The following is an 11,137-nucleotide window of genomic DNA, read 5'->3' as shown; positions in this document are numbered from 1 at the left end:
ATTATAAATTATATAATAAATTAATAACAATAGATTAAATAGATACATATTTAATGTATTTTTTTTATGAGACAGGGTCTCACTGTGTTGCCCAGGCTGGTCTTGAACGCCTAGGCTCAACTATCCTCCTGCCTCAGCCTCCCAAGTAGCTGGGGTTACAGGAAGGTGCTGCTGCCCCTGGCTTAACACAGGCCTCTGATGAGCCTAGCAAGCATGCTGGATTTCTTTTGACAACAGAGGCTGGCCATAGGAAGGTAAGGAAAGTGTCCAGGAAGAGACCAGGAACCTGGCCACACCTTAGTGGGGTCACCCTACACTCAGGATATGGGGCTCTGTTTTGTAAGCTCAAGGAATTTACCATTTCCTCCTTCATTCTGGTCACTGAATGCTTAAGAGGCTGACTTATAAACCATAATGCTTGTTTATTTGGGACAGGGTCTTCCTCTGTCACCCAAGCTGGAGTGCAGTGGTATAATCACAGCTCACTGCAGCCTTGACCTCCTGGGCTCAAGCGATCCTCCCACCTCAGCCTCCTGAGTAGCTACTACTACAGGATCTCACCACCATGCCTGGCTAATTAAAAAAAATTATTATTATTATTTTTTGTAGAGATGGGGTCTCGTTATGTTGCCTAGGCTGGCCTTGAACTCCTGAGCTCAAGTGATCCTCCTGCCTTGGTCTCCCAAAGCACTGGGATTACAGGCATGAGCCACTGCACCTGTCCCTCATTTACCTTTCTATTATAAGTGGCCATTGTCTTCTGGGGAAGCATGATAAAGTGGACTTTGGAGGGAGGCAGGCCTGGGTTTGAACCTGGCACTACCACTATTGGCTGAGTGAGGAGGGAAAGTGGTTTGAACTCTCCAAGTCTGGAATGCTCTACCTGTCGAATGGGAATGATGACAATATATAAACTTCACAGAGTTGCCTTAAGGAGCAAATGAAATCATACATAAGAAAGCTTAGTTCAGCGCCTGCCACATAGAAACTCAGTAAATGTTTCCTGTTCACGACACAGAACTGTGTCCCTAGTAGATAGTGTGTTCCGCCAAAAAAACCAGTGAGGAGTGGGGTGTGTGACGTGGCCAAATGGATTGGTAAGGCTGGGTATCGCAGGACTTCTCAGAGCCTTTGTACATGAATCTCGCCAAGAGAGGTGCAGCAGGCAGCATTTCCCAGCTTATCTGACCATGGCACCCTCGGTTGATGGAGCAACTCACGATCTAGTGTTCTGTGTGGCGTACGCTTTGAGAAACATCATCACAGGCCATGTGTCCATCAACCTGGAGAAGCCTGATGAACTCACATGCATGCTAGGGATACATCTGTTCAGAGAATGAGGACGGATTGGCAGCATCAGGCCATTCCCTCCCATGCAGAGTGGAGGGGAAAAGCACATGCACAAGTCTTACTCTTGGACAAGAACACCCCCTTCAGTCATGGCACCAATATCCATGATGGATAAGCTCAATAAATGAGATCACTTTGCATTCAGTTACATTCTGGCTTGGAGTCTACTGATGAGCTGTGGGAAGGACCCAGGCACTGTGGAAACTCGGCTCCATTCATCTTTTAGGGCAAGTGATCCCTGCTGGGAACATGCATTTCTCTTCAATTCCTACCAGGTGGAATTTCAGGGCATGGCATTTTCTGAGCCTGTTCCCAAATTCTGGAAAGGGGAGAGAGTAGGTGGAAGTGCAGAGGGCTTGGGAGGAGATAGTCAAACAAGCTCTACTGCAACCAGCAGGGTGGCCTGGCCCAGAGCACAATAAACCATCAAGCCACTTCCCTGCCTATGAAATCAAAACCACAACAGCTCCTCCACTGTGGGTGGTGAGCTCATATTTATACATTCTATAGTTTTATTCTAGAAGAGGAAACCGAGGAACTCTCCTAGAATCCAGTGGAAAAAGTGGTGGTGGGAGGAGCCGGACAGGATGAAAGAAAAGTTAAGAGAAGTGGAAGATAGATTGAGAAGTTGCAATGGTTGTCTTACAGGTGATACAGATGGAGAAAATTAAAAGAATGGAGCGGAAGAGAAATTCAAAGACACTCTGGAAAAAAATTCCCAGATCTGAAAAAATACAGGAATCCTGAGCTCAAATAATGCAACAGTTTCCACGCCAGGGAGTGCATGTGCACAGCTGTACGATAAGTCCTCAATCGGCATTGCCTGTTGGTTCTTAGGAACTGCGACTTTAAGCAAAATGACCTGTAATGAAACGAATTTTACCACAGGCTAACGAATACAAACAGGAATTAAGTTCCTACTCCAAAAACATCACCAAACAACAACTACTACTACCACTTCTTCTCCTCCTCTTCCTCCTCCTCTTCTTCTTCCTCTTCCTCTCCTTCTCCTTCTCCTTCTCCTTCTCCTTCTCCTTCTCCTTCTTCTCCTTCTCCTTCTCCTTCTATAGGGTCTCACTCTATTACCCACATTGGAATGCGGTGGTGGAATCATTGCTCCCTCACTGTAGCTTCGACCTCCCAGGTTCAAGCGATCTTCCTGCCTTAGCCTCACAACATGCTGGGATGTCAGGCATCAGTCATTGTACCTGGCCTACCAAACTTCTCAAGACCAGAACACTTCTAGTATTAAACATGGAAATAAATGTGTGCTATACATACAATAACTGTGAGCTTAAGAAACATTCATTAAGAATAGCAAATAATTATCTATTTATTGCAGTTCAGGGTCTCGGGTGGTCACAGCCCATCCCAGCAGCGCAGGACACAAGATGGGCACCAGCCCAGGGTAGGACACCATCGCAGGGCATCTCTCACACTCCACACTCACTCAGACAGAAGCCATGTAGACACACCAATGAATCTAATATGCACACGTTTGGGATACGAGAGGAAACCGCAATACCCAGAGAAAACCCACACAGACACAGGGAGACTCGCAGATTCCACACAGGCAGTGGTCCCAGCCAGGAATCAACTTTTTTTCTCATTGACATTACAATGAAACAACATTGAATGAAATGACATCAATACCCTCCTCCAAAAAACTCATACTTCAGCTTGGAAGACAAACCACTACACCAGAGAATCAAAAAACAAGAAGACAATTGTACATCTTGATTTTAGCTTCTGACCAATTTTCTATGATAACCTTGAGAACAAGATGATAGAATTGGGACTGGTTTTCCTGATAAGTGAACTCACAGGTGGTTGAACAGCATTACCCAAATAGTATCGATAATAGTGTTATCTTTGTGCTGAATGCATTTTAAAAGCCTTGGAGAAGGTCTAAGGGGTTAGACGAAAGAGCTCATTTCTGGACCCTGTTTTGTTCAACACCTTTGGCCATGATGTGTGTGATGACATAACGGAGAACCTTACCAGATTTGCAGGTCACATAAAGTTGGGAAAAATGGTTAACATGATAAATGCACTCATCAATATTCAAAAAGACTTGACAGGCAAGAAGATAGGGCCCAAACCACAAGATGGAATTCAACAGAAATTAATGTAAAGTGCTGAATTTTGCCTTAAAATTTTGCCCAAGGGCAGGATGGGGGAGAATTGGCATGGCAGAGGCTTGTGAAGGAAGGAAGGAAGGAAGGAAGGAAGGAAGGAGGAAAGGAAGGAGGGAAGGAAGAAGGAAGGAAGGAAGGACCGACTATCAGATTTTAGCAGGTCACACAAAGTTGGGAAAGATGGTTAATACAATAAAGAAGGAAGGAAAACAGGAAGGAAAAGAAAGAAAGAAAAAGGAAGGAAAGAAGGAAAGGGAAGAAAAACACTGTGGGCTTTTAATTAACTAAATGTTCAATGTGACCCGGTAATGTAATAATGACACTTAAACCACAAGGCGAGATTATACGAAGAAGGCAAACTGTAGATGCTGTAATTTCTTCCTTCTCTTCCACTCCCAACCCAGTGGATACGAAATTACGAGAAATCATTTTATGGCGAGCAGACAGAATCGAGCTAAAAGAGAAAACCCGAGTCCAGGAGGCTGCAGGAAAGACCAACAGCAAGACTGGAGATGCCAGACACAAAGGATAGCTCTAGGGTGACGAGTTAGAGCTCTGCCTGAGACAGGGACAGCCGCCCAGGTTGAACCTTCTGCCAACTCTCCTCACCCCATTCCATTGCCAGGCAGCACCCCAGAGAGATGTCTTCCCTCTTGCAGACAGACTGTGGGCCTGGTGGTCAGAGAGGCAGGACAGTGCTTGTGGGGAGGGTTGGGCTGTGCAGGTGAGACCCAGGAGGAACAGGAAGCCTCAGATCCTAGAAAAGGAGTCCCTGAAGTCCCTACAACACAGCAGGGATCATCTCGTACTCGCAAAAAGGCTGCAGGCACAGATGCAGTCAGAGCACACTGTTTAGAGAGGATGTCCAATGTGAATATGGTCCTCTCACCAGGAAACACTAGACATTGGAGGAAAGTCAATGCTATGAAAGAAACAACCAAGCACAGTCAAGGAAAGCATTCACAGGGTCAGCAGAACAAGCCTTTAGAATGTGCATGTTTCATGTCCTCAGAAAGAGAGCATTGGCTCCACTAATAGAAATTAAAACAAAACATCACCAAAACAACAACAACAAAACCAGACAGTAGATGGACTGAATTTACAGAATGGACACAGCTCATGACCAAATCACTGAGTTAGGAGATGGAATTGAGGAATTGTCCCACAATCCAGAGAAAAAAGGCATTGGGGGTGGCCTGGATAGGATAAAAGAAAAGTTAAGAGATGTGGAAGATAGATCCGGAAGTTCCCACATTTGTCTTACAGGTGACCCAGCAGGAGAAAACGAAGAGAACAGAGAGGAAGATAAACTCAACACAACTCTAGAAGAAAAGTTCCCAGAATTGAAAAAAGATAGGAATCCTGAGCTCAAAAAGATGTACAAAGTGCCCGGAAGAAGGAAGAGGGAAAAAGAACACAGCAATTCACGTGATGCTGAAGTCTAGATGCCAGGCTTGCCAGAAAAAGTCTTGAAAGCTTGTAGGGATCTGTTACCTGCAAAGCTGTAGAATCAGATGGATCAACTGGCAATGCCAGGTCCGAGAAGACAGTATCTTTAACATTCTAAGGAAAAACAATTTTGAAACTAGAATTCTATATTCAGCTTGACAATGACTTCAAGTATAAACATAGAAAAAATATTTCACACATGCAAGGACTGAAAAAGTTTCCCATCCATAGACATTCAATGAAACAATCACCAAAAGTAGTACATTGGCAGGGAGGAAGAAAGACTCCAAGGGGAAGAAATAGGATATAAGGAACAATGGTAGTTGCCTGTTACGGGCTGCACAACATCCACCCAAAAGCACATGTTGAAGTCCAAACCTTCCGTAGCTCAGAATGTGACTGTATTTGGAGATAAGTTCTCTAAAGAGGTAACTAAGCTAAAATGAGAGTTAAGTGGAGCCCTAATCCAATATGCCAACTGTCCATATGAGAATACATTAGGTTCGTGCAAAAGTAATTCCAATCCTTGCCATTATATAATGGTAAGAACCACAATTACTTTTGCACCAACCTATAATAGAATTTGAGGAAAAAAAGCATGAAAAGTAACAAGTAAGATTTTTATGCTGTTTTTGAGACAGGGTCTTGCTCTGTTGCCCAGGCTGCAGTGCAGTGGTACAACCATGGTTCACTGCAGCCTTGACTTCCTGGGCTCAATCAATCCCCCCGCCTCAGCCTCCTGAGTAGCTGAGACTACATGTGTGCACCACCATGCCCAGCTAATTTTTTAATCTTTTGTAGAGACAGGCAGGGTCTTACTATGTTGCCCAGGCCAGTCTCCAACTCCTGGGTTTAAGCGATCCTCCTGCCTCAGCTTCCGAAAGTGCTGGGATTACAGATGTGAGCCACTGTGCCTGGCCACTTTTCATGCTATTAAGAGGAGTCTGTTAACAACCATGAATGCTTGCATGCCTCACAATCTGGCTTCGAAGCACATAATGCAAAACTGATAGAAATACAGGAAGAAATCGGTAAAGACAGTGCCACAGTAAAGAGACTTCCTGCAGTCCTCTGGGACGGGGACGGCAAGTACAGGGAGAGATGATTCAAATAATGAGTACGTTTGCTCTAACAGAGCTACAGAACTCTGTACCCAACAAATGAGAGAAAAAAACTCTTTTCAATTACACATGGAAATTCTACAAAAATTCAACACGGATTAGCCACAAAGGAAATTTCAAGTAATCATGAAAAGCAGAAATAGCATATGGCATGTTTGCTGACAAACACACACTAAAATTTTTAAAGTGACAAAAGAATACCCCCTCTAATCTATAAACCAGAATATTTAAAATTATTTACAAATGAACCATAATGAGAGCAGAAACTGCTAGAACCAATATGAGAGTGCAATAAGGTGGTTAAATCCAAAGTCAACTTGCATCTCTCCAGAAATTAAAACATAAGACTACAGGCCACAGTGGTACAGAAACAGATAATTAGATCAATGAACAAAAGTCTAGCAGACAGTCAGTGTAGGTGTAAAAATTTAGTGTATGATTAGGGTGACATTTCAAACTAAGGTAGAAAATGGGAGTATTCAAGTGCTGATGGATAATTTGCTAACGATTCAGAAAAAATTATGTTCCTACCTGCCCCTTTGCATAATTTGCAGATGGATGAATGACTTACAAATGAAATAATAAATTCGAAAGTATTAGAAGAAAAAAAACCTGTTAAATACTCCAATAACCTTGGTATAGGAAAGGCCTTTCTAAAGAAGGCATCGTATGCTAATGTCATTGAGGAAAAGATTGATGCCTTCGTGTACATTGTAATTTATCACTTCTATGTGGTGAAAAACAGCACAACAAAGTTAAAGTGTAAGTTATGGTCCAGGAAAACATCTGTAATATATGAAATAGAGATTAATGTGCAGACTGTCGATAAGAAAGAGACAAGGCACGTGGTGAGAAAGAAAAGAAGGAAACAGAGCAGGAGTTCACAGAACTTTACACAACCAATGAACATGGCAGTGATGATCAGGCTCGCTAATAAGGAATAGGATTGGAACATTGAGATTCCATTCCGCACTTGAGTTGGAGGTGCAAAACAGGAATGAGAAAAGAGCTCACTCCACCAGGCACCGTGGCTCACGCGTGTAATCCCAGCACTTTGGGAGGCCGAGGCAGAGGATCGCTTGAGCCCAGGAGTTCGAGACCAGCCTGGGCAACATAGTGAGACCCCCCGTCTCTACAAAAAAAAGTCAAAAAATGAGGCGAGAAGATGGCTTGAGACCGGGAGGTTGAGGCTGCAATGAGCTGTGATATCCATTCACTTAATCCCACAACCACCCTGTGAAGTGAATTTTTTTTTTTTTTTTTTTTCTGAGACGAGTCTCACTCCCATCACCCAGGCAGGCTGGAGTGCAATGGTGCAATCACTGCTCATTGGTTCTAGCAGTTTCTGCTCTCATTATGGTACAGCACCTGGGACAGGATTGGCGGCCGGTAAGCACAGGCAGTTGCTATCATTATCATCAGCATGTTTCCGAAGCCGGATCATATAAAGTTTTGGAAAGGGTGCAGGGAAATAAAGGACTCTCCCACTGTCTTCAGGGGAATCTAAATGGGTCCAGCCAGTTTTTGAGGGCAATTTGGCAATATCCATGAACACACGCCACCACACATCTCACACCAGGTGCTGCTGTGTGATTGTGTCTCCCGGAAATCCTATGTTGAGATCCTAACCCCAAGGAGATGGTATTAGGAGATGAGGGAGAGTACCTCACCTTTGGGAGTCAGTTAGGTCAGGGGGGCTGCACCCTCTGGGATGGGATTAGGACACTTATAAGAGAGGCCGCAGAGAGACATCCTAGAGAGACTCCCTGCCCGTTTCACCACGGGAGGACATGGCCAGAAGACACCATCTAGGATGAAGCAGGCCCTCACCAGACACTAAATCTACTGGTGCCTTGTTCTTGGACTTCTCATCCTCCAGAACCATAAGAAATAAATGTTTGTTGTTTGTAAGCTGCCCAGTCTATAATATTCTGTTATAGCAACCTGAATGGACAAGATGCCCAGCAATTCCCATTTGGCGCCCAACCTAGAGAAACATTCATTCCTCTGCACGTCCATAGACACACAAAGGACAGCAAAAGGTTGGAAGTCATCTTAAATGCCCATCAATAGGAGACACCACACTTTTTTTTTTTTTTTGAGACAGAGTCTCGCTCTGTCACCTAGGCTGGAGTGCAGTCACTCAATCTCGGCTCACTGCAACCTCCGCCTCCTGGATTCCAGTGATTCTCCTGCCTCAGCCTCAGCCTCCCAAGTAGCTGGGACTACAGGCGCCCACCACCATGCCTGGCTAATTTTTGTGTTTTTAATAGACCCGCGGTTTCACCATTTTGGCCAGGCTGGTCTCGAACTCCTGACCTCAGGTGATTCACCTGTCTCGGCCTCCCAAAGAGCTGGGATTACAGGCCTGAGCCACTGCGCCCAGCCTCATATGGTAATTTTGTGTTAAACTTTTGCCGAAACAGCCCAGCTGTTTTCCACGGCAGCTGCACCATATCACATTCACACCATGATTTCTTCTTTAATCACAAAATGCAAAAGAAATTCCGGGAAGGGAGTGGGAATGCCAGAGGGAGCAGCCAGGAAAGAAAAGTTTGTCGGGCATCAGTGAGTGTGCAGGAGGGTGGAATCTGACCCGGCCAAGAGGAATGCAGGCAGGTCAGTGTTCAGACAGGAGCAGAGCCAGACATGGCCTGGGGAGAGAGTGAGCTGGGCCTATGTCTGGGCAAAGAGCTGGGCTTGAGTGCATACAGTCATGGGGAAGTCTACTTAACAGCGGCTGGGGAGGGGTGTTGAAGTTTTTTATGCAGAGGCTGACCTCGGGCATGGGCCCAGCCCACCATCTGGTCACCTGCAGAAGGACCCCTTGCCCCTTCCCTTTTAGGTGCATCCTGGAATCTACTGGAAGATGCAGGAGGGTGAGAGGGCAGTGGCAGGCCGGGTAATGAGGTCTCTGGTCCTCCTGACCCTGCGGTGCAGAGGCAGGGCGCCTGGAACAGTCATCATCTGCTTCCAACTGTCATAAAAGAGATGTGGTGAGTGGGGAGGACATCAAACTAGGTTTAACATGCAATTGAACCAGGGACTGAGCTGGCTCCTGCGTCTTCTCTCTCTGACTTTAAAATGAACTCCCGGAAGCTCCAGCGGTGGGTCGGGCAGAGCCAATTAAAAAAAAATTAACTCAGCACCGTGCCCACAGAGGAGCTGAATAATAGGGGGGATGACAGCGGCGGTGGCGAGGGCACAGGATGGAACGGCAGGCCCTTCCATGCTGCCCTGGAGACCCGCAGGCTGCACGCACATCAGAAACATCTGCGGAGCCCCCGAAGCCTGCACTGCAGCAAGCGGGAAAACGGATTGTTGCACCAGCACTTCTGGTGGCCAGTGACAGGGTCCGCTTCCCTGACCCTGTGGACGGAAGCCCAGGAGTTGGAGGCTCCAGACGTGGAGGCAGGAGTCACTCCAGAGCAGGGAGGGGCCAGCAAGCCCCTGTATGAGTTTCCCGGGATTCATGTGTTAATAACAAAGTGCCATAGACAAGGCGGCTTCAACAACAGACATTTATCATCTCGGAGTCCTGGAGGCTGGTGTCCGAGATCAAGGTGACAGCAGGGTAGGCGTCTCCTGAGGCCTCTCTCCCAGGCCTGTAGACGGCATCTTTTCCCCATGACCTCATGAGGTAGTTGTTCTGTGAGCATCTCTCTCTGATCTCTTTTTTTTTTTTTTGGAGACAGAGTCTCACTCTGTCACCCAGGCTGGAGTGCAGTGGTGCGATCTCAGCTCACTGCAAGCTCTGCCTCCTGGGTTCACGCCATTCTCCTGCCTCAGCCTCCCGAGTAGCTGGGATTACAGGCATGAGCCACCACGCCTGGCTAATTTTTGTATTTTTGGTAGAGACGGGGTTTCACCATGTTGGCCAGGCTGGTCTCGAACTCCTGACCTCAGGTGATCTGCCCGCCTCCGCCTCCACCTCCCAAAGTGCTGAGATTATAGGCGTGAGCCACCGGGTCAGACCTCATTTCCTCCTCTTATAAGGACACCAGTCACATGGGATTAGGGCTCACCCCCATGACCTCATTTAACTTAATCACCTCTTAAAAGACCCTGTCTCCAAATACAGTCACACCGTGAGGTCCTGGGGGTTAGACCTGCAACATATGGACCTGGGGGGACACACCAGCCCATGATCCCCACCTGGGGGCTTTGGCACTGGAGTGGCCCCAGGTCTGCCTTCCCCTCACCTGGCTGCGTCAGGTAACTCTGGCCATTGCACTCTAGCCTGGGTGACAGAGCAAGACCCTGTCTCTAATAAAAGAAAAGATAGCAGTATTAGGCACTCAACCCTTCCCCTGGGACTGTGTCCAGGAATCACACACTCTCAGAGGCATCTGAACAAGAGCAACTCCATCTTGAATAGGAGCTGGGTAAAATAAGGCTGAAACCTACTGGGCTGCATTCCCAGATGGTCAGGCATTCTAAGTCACATGTGAGATGGGAGGTTGGCAGAAAGACTTTGATGATAAAACAGGTTGCAGTAAAGAAGCTGGCTAAAACCCACTGAAACCAACATGGCAACAAGAGTGACCTGTGGTCATCCTCATTGCTATACTCCCCCCAGCGCCATGGCACTTTACAAACGCTATGGCAACGTCAAGAAGTTACCCTGTATGGTCTAAAAAGGGGAGGCATGAATAATCCACCCCTTGTTTAGCATATCATTAAGAAATAACCATAAAAATGGGCAACCAGCAGCCCTTGGGGCTGCTCTGTCTATGGACTAGCCATTCTTTTATTCCTCTACTTTTTTTTTTTTTGAGATGGAGTTTCACTCTTGTTGTCCAGGCTGGAGTGCAGTGGTGCGATCTCAGCTCACTGCAACCTCTGCCTCCTGGATTCAAGCGATTCTCCTGCTTCAGCCTCCTGAGTATTACAGGTGCCCACCATCACGTCCAGCTAATTTTTTGTATTTTTAGTAGAGAGAGGGTTTCACCGTGTTGGCCAGGCTGGTCTCGATCTCCTGACCTCAAGTGATCCACCCACCTTGGCCTCCCAAAGTGCTGGGATTAAAGGTGTGAGCCCCCGCACCCACCTGGCCTATTCCTCTACTTTCCTTTTTTT

General features: G+C 46.5%; 1 protein-coding gene across 1 annotated transcript in view; it reads right to left on the bottom strand.

Moving 5' to 3' along the window:
* CARD11 (caspase recruitment domain family, member 11) overlaps window positions 1-11,137 on the bottom strand; it is a 144,463-nt gene that overhangs the window by 102,681 nt on the left and 30,645 nt on the right. The window lies entirely within an intron of this gene.

This window comes from Mandrillus leucophaeus, unplaced genomic scaffold (assembly GCF_000951045.1).
Source record: "Mandrillus leucophaeus isolate KB7577 unplaced genomic scaffold, Mleu.le_1.0 Scaffold171, whole genome shotgun sequence".
In the NCBI taxonomy this organism is placed as follows: domain Eukaryota; kingdom Metazoa; phylum Chordata; class Mammalia; order Primates; family Cercopithecidae; genus Mandrillus; species Mandrillus leucophaeus.
Note: the sequence above shows the minus strand (reverse complement) of the source record. Positions and strands in the feature narration are given on the sequence as shown.